The 6309-nt window shown below is 45.3% G+C and overlaps 2 pseudogenes; both read left to right on the top strand.

The window, feature by feature from the left end:
- Positions 1–2043: 2043 nt before the first annotated feature.
- Positions 2044–3610, top strand: LOC140220168 (FBD-associated F-box protein At5g56370-like; annotated as a pseudogene).
- Positions 3611–4085: 475 nt separating this feature from the next.
- LOC140220193 (uncharacterized) lies at positions 4086–5810 on the top strand (annotated as a pseudogene).
- The last annotated feature ends 499 nt before the right edge of the window (positions 5811–6309 follow it).

Here is a 6309-nt window from a genome sequence, read left to right as displayed (position 1 = left end):
TACTGTAGCGCCGAGTTACTGTAGCGCCGAGTACTGTAGCGCCGCCTGTAGCAAAAGGGCTCCTACTCTCTCAACCCTAGGTGCCACGTATTTATATCCTTAGGGTGGCACGGCCTATTTACACATAACCCCCTACGCTAAATAAATTTAACGTAGGTGCGTAAATTCTAGTTACGTCCTCCATGACAAATTCCGCGATGTCCGCGATTCCTCCATCTCCGTGATGTGATCCTCGCGATGTCGCCGCACGACCATCCGAAATCGTATCGCGAGCCGAGTGGGAAGGGGAGGGGCAGCAGAAGGGGAGGGGCGGGAGAGGAGGAGGAGGGGGCGGTGGCAGCGGGAGAGGGAGGAGGAGGTGGCGGGAGAGGGAGGGGAAGGGGTGCGGCGGTGGGAGGGGGGGGAGGGGGCAGCAGGTAGAGAAGAGAGGGAGGGGAAGGGGCGGCGACGACGCGAGGGAGGGGGAGGGGGTGGCGGGCAGTGAAGAGAGGGAGGGGAGGGGGCGGCGTGAGAGAAGACATAAGGGAGAGGTCAGAGGAGAAGATAAGGTGGAGTGAGAGAGGTGGACCATGTGGAAACTAGAAAGGGATGTTTTGTCTCGGTTGGAGCCCCCTCGTCCCACTAGGCATTACAACCAGGACTAAAGGGGGGTTTTATTCCCGATTGGTCTTTCAACAAGGACTAAAGCTCCCCCCTCGGTGGCTCATTTTTATGCCTTTAGTCCCAGGTCCAAAGTCAACCGGGACAAAAAGGGTTGGATGGAAGGTGAGTTCTCTAGTTGTGGAGGCATAACAGGGGAAGGCGGCACTTCCCCGTGTTCGGCACGACGTGCAACTTTGGCACGTATGGAGCTGACCGTGAAGCAGCAGCGGCAGCAACAAGGAGGTACGAAAGTAGTTTAGCTTACCAGTAAGAGAAAAAACGGAGGTCACCGAGAAACGCATTTATCGGATTTCTCGGAAATTTCTCAGATTCAACATTTTCCTTTCGGACAAAATTTACAAAAAAATCCCTCTGTTTGTACACAAAATAACCTAGATTATGTCCAAATAACCTTACATGAAAAACAAGACATAACAATGCATGCACAGAAAGGGATAAGGTTTAGGGTTACGGGAAGTCGGGAGGTAGGGGTTTTGGGCTGAGCTTCTCTAGTTTGGGTGCGAATTTAAAAGGGCCAAAAATTTTGGACGGTAAAACCAAAAAACAGGCGTGTTTCTCGAATTTCTCTTTTTTTCGCTGAGAAATTTTTCCCTGCTCAGTGTTTCACGAAAGTAGCTTGGTGTTGTAGTTGTAGTGGAGCTCGAGGCCGGTGTGACTAAAGCTCGGGCATAGCCACACAAAGAACGACGGGTGGAGGACGGCTGTATTGTGGGGATTTTAGGCACTGCACCGCATCGCGTCTTCGGATGGCGGGGTGAAGGTGGAGGAGAGGAAGGCGGGAAAAAGGGTTGGTTGGTGGAGCTCATGGATAGGGTCTCCTCAGACACTAGGCATGTAAATAGAGAGTTCAAACCCTAGGTATGTAAATACAGAGTTTAGTAGGCGGTCTTGAATTGGTTTTGAGACTATAGTTTTCAAATTTAGAGTTGGGGACTTGTTTAGATGGTCTGGCGGAGTTTTTAGAGGAGGTGTCTCTCTAAGGTAAGTTAATGCTATTTTTACCTTTTTCTTTAAGTTTTCACCATGATTTGTAGCTCAATGCATGCCTGCTCACCTTAAATATTTGGTCGTTAACGAGAAACATTTGGATTTTTAAAATGGATGTGCATGTATATGATGGTAGTCGGCTTAATTCAATGGTCCATTTGTCTCGAAAGGTTGCTACCCAGTATAAATATAATTTAGTCGATTCTGTAGTAGTGGGCACGACAGATCCCATATATATATATATATATATATATATATATATATATATATATATATATATAACTCATTATAATAATTTTATTCTCGTACAGACCAGCTACATTGAAAAGCGAATTAAAGTTAGGTGCACAAAAAAAATGAAGTTGGTGATCAAGGTTGTGATTTTATTAATAATTAATTAACGAGCGAACACTCTGGTTCCAAAGTAGAAGGGTGTTTTACAAAGTTTCATGTCGCCTTTCCATAAAAAATTGTTTTCCAGTGTGCATATTGTAAATTTGTCCGGTCATCTCGTTGGAGCCTTTTGCGCCCTCCTCCCCGTGCCAAAAACACAGGGTACTCCACTCATCCACCAATGTCGGCTACGTGACTACGTCTGTAAGTTTCTAGGGTTCGCCCACGGCCACGAACCTCGCCACCGTTGCTCTCCGCGTCCACCAGGCCTCTAACGGGCTCTGTATTTTCAATCTTGAACGGAAATTCGACGAGAGATTCGAGGCAACTTCTCCCCTTCCACCGCCGTGGTCCGCTTGCCTCTGGAGCAACGGATGAATCCTCAAACAGGTGAGCTGGACCAGCTCGCAATCTCTCTCTCACTCTCTCGGTCTCTCCCTGTTTCTCTCTCTCCCTCCCCCTCTTTCTCCAAAATTGACGGTTATCTCTGGGCAGAGTTGGGCGCTTGCAGCGTGTTCGACGGAATGCCCCAGAGCGCGTCGGCAGCAGGCGGTGACGACCTCATCAGCGTCATGCCTGACGTTCAACTCCACCACGTTCTTGGCTTCCTGGATGCACGGGAGGCTGTGCAAACTTGCGTGATCGCGAAGCGCTGGTGTCAGCTCTGGAAGTCCATGCCCGTTCTGCGTGTCACTGGTGCTGGCCAAGTCAGTTTTCACCGGAAATTCTTGGACCATCTCCTGCTGCTCCGTGACCGCACAAACTTGGAGGTGTGCCTGTTCGAGTTTGATCATTACATTGCAGCTGATGTGCCCTACGTGAACCTGTGGATTCGGCATGCCTTATTGTGCCAAGTTCGGGTGCTGAGTGTTTCTGTCATTGGTGGTGGTGGTGGTGGGATGGTCAAAGAATTGTGGCTTGATAATCTGCCTGTTTTCTCTCAGTACTTGAACAAATTGAAGCTTTGTGGTCTATGTTTACCAGGCAAGTTTCATGATTTCTCGAGTTGTCAAGCACTGCAGGATAAACATGACAGAATGCCGCATTCATGCTGACAAGATCTCTTCCCGATCCCTTGAGCATCTGAGCATTCAAGCCTGCATCTTTTGCTCGGACTGCCGGACTCTTATTTCTACCCCAGGTGTCATTTCACTGCAACTAAATTGTTGTTTGGGTAAAACTGCTTTATTTGAAGACATGCCAGTGTTAGTTAGAGCAACAGTTACATTATTGGACACATGATGTCATGATTATTGTGAGAGCGATGACCCTGGGTATTGTGCTGGCACTGTTATTCCACTGATGATGGCAGTGCAGGCTGTGTGCTTCTCAAAGGTTTGTCAGCTGCTAGGACTTTGGAGCTGATAGCTGAACCTGAAGTGGTACTTACTTCTATCTGTAGTCCTGCTATTCATCTATTGTTTCTCAAGCAGTATATATGTGACATATCCATCACTAGATATTTTCATGCTTACATCTAAATGAGTTTCATGTGCGCTAAGAAATTGGGGCTTTAAAATTTCAAGTTTCATCTATGAGTTTTGGATTGTTTATGTAAATACTTTGAAGTTCATGATATTGCAAAATGGCATTTACAGCGATCATTGAGTTAATGTGGATTGCAAATGTAAATGACTGCTAACTAGTGAGCAATGTTATTCTCACTATGACTTAATTTAATACGGGCAATTTAATACGGTTAGCAGGTGATAGCAAGGGAGGATTGATGCCTGAATGATCTGCGTCTCTTCATTAGTTGGGTATAATATATTTTCCATGCAAGGATGATGACATCATATTATGTGCTGTGTGAATCAATGAAGAATGCCGAGATAGTTTCGCTTTAGCTTTTTGTAGTTTTTCTTTATTAATGTAATTGTCTCGGACGAAAACAATTTGCACGCTTGTCTATGCGTTTGTGATGACTGGTGAACTATTTTGCATTGAACAATTCTTTTCTTTTCTTTTTTTGACGCAGCAAACTCATCCTCCAGCTCCTAGGTACGCCGTTTATCGTATTTGGCCGTGTTTGGCGCAGTGGGATGACCAAGAAATCATCCACGCCGGGAGGGGCTGACCGCCTCGGTGCCCTTCCTGATGAACTGCTCCACCATGTGATGTCCTTCCTCCCCGCGCATGACGTGGTGTCGACATCCCTGCTTGCCTGGCGCTGGCACGATCTCTGGAAATCTGCCCCTGCCCTACGTGTCACCAGTGCCAAGAGCTGCAACAACCCCCTATGGTTCATTCGTTTCGTCGACAACCTGCTCCTCCTCCGCGACCCTGGAGCCCAACTGGACTCGTTCGTGATTGATCTCGAGGAGTGTGACTTCTACTTCAAGCCATTCCTGCCCGCCTATGAAAGGAGTGTGAACCTGTGGTTTCGGCTTGCGCTGCTAAGCCAAGCTCGGGTACTCTCGCTGCGCACATCCCATGGCATCTACATGTACAAGGAGGAGAGCTCGCCTTTTGAGCTACCGGATGTGCCCATCATCTCAAAGCACCTAATAACAAATTGCATCTTGCACGTGTCACTCTACGGAGCAGCACTCTCGATTTTTCAGGCTGTCCAGCGTCTCATAGGCATGGTGAACTTTATGGGGATATTTCAGCCCCATACTTAAAACATCTCAGCATTGTCCGCTGTGACTTTCCAATGTTCTATCGTGTGCAGGTTTCTTCTCCTAGACTTGTCTCGCTTGTGTTAAGTGATTGTGGTGGTAGAACTCCCTTGCTTGAAAACATGCCATTTTTAGTTTCAGCGGTTGTGAGATTGACGGTATACTCTAATGACATTTGTTGTACGAATACTTTTGATTCTCGTAATTATTTTGGTTGTTATTATTCTGGCGATGACTCGCACGGTGAGGTCATACTTTTGAAAGGTTTATCGCAAGTTTCAGAGTTGGAGCTCTCAGCTGTTTCGGATGTGGTATGTTTTCCTTTTTAGCGGATTCCATTCATCACTATTGTTTGACATTTGTTTCGTGCAGGCTGTAAGACCCTTCTAATTCCTAAATCAACGGAATTACATAGCTAAGAATGAATTGACATGCAGTAATTAGTGTGACTCAAACTTCTCTATATGGCTTACTTGATATGGGAAATATATGGATATTCTTTTGCATGGTGAATCTGTAATATAAATACGGATATTAAACTTCTTGCATTAGTTCCGTCTAAATAGTATGGCATCTTGCACCAAAACAATGTGTTCTCTATGGTATGACCACATCATGCATTACAAATATTTTGTTCATCACTTCTGACTTGTTAGATCTTACTCCTTTACACCTTGCCCCGTTTATTGTCATCAGGGATTAAAAATTATTTTTCCCTACATTTGGCAAGTTAAAGACATTGTTACTCAGCCAATCCTGTCCTGGTGTTGCTGTTGATCTCAATATATTAACTTGCTTCCTCAGTCATTCACCTATTATTGAGATGCTAACCTTCCAGCTTTCTAAGGTACTTATATTTTTTAAGATAAGTGACATGTGGTATTGAATATCAATTGCCATCCATTACTGATAAATTACTTGCAAAGTATTTGTAATGTTTATAGGTACCAAAAAGACCAAGTGGAAACAGAAAGAATTTATGAGCCGTTGGAAAAACCATTTGTGTGCAGCCATCTTAAGGTAGTTGAGATCAAATGTGAAGAAGTTGACAGGAGGGTTCAACAGGTTTTGGGCATCCTGAGTACTTATGGCATACCACTCATGCAAGTAAATATACAACCAATAAATAGAGCTTCTGGACCTTGATGTGAGTTAAACTACTGAAACTTATGCTTCTTCTATTTCTGCAATATGCGTTTATGTGTAAATACTATACAAATTAATTGGAGGAAATAAAAATCGGTTAGAGAACACTGCTAGGGAAACTGCCTTGTTCCAAACCCCCCCTTTAGTAGGTTGTACAACCTGTACTGCTATATTTCACGCATAATATGCATGTGCCCGGTCCCTGGGATTCGAACCCATGACCTTCAGCCTCACACGATCCTTCCTTACCACTCCACCTACACAACACATGCGATGGATGTAGATATACTTTCCTTTTGATGTAACCCATGGAGAGACCTTTAGTACTGGGTCATAACACCATCGGATACTAAAAGTGACCCTTTAGTACTGGGTGGTGTTATGACCCGGTAGTAAAAGTTCTAGGAGCATTAGTACCGGATCATAACACCACTCGGCCTTTTAGTACCGGGTGTCCGGAGACCACCAATTTTGGACCCGAAAAGCAACGGGTACTACG

Source organism: Setaria viridis, chromosome 8, assembly GCF_005286985.2.
Source record: "Setaria viridis chromosome 8, Setaria_viridis_v4.0, whole genome shotgun sequence".
Classification (NCBI taxonomy): domain Eukaryota; kingdom Viridiplantae; phylum Streptophyta; class Magnoliopsida; order Poales; family Poaceae; genus Setaria; species Setaria viridis.
The sequence above is the reverse complement of the archived record's forward strand: the minus strand, read 5'-3'. Positions and strand labels throughout refer to the sequence as shown.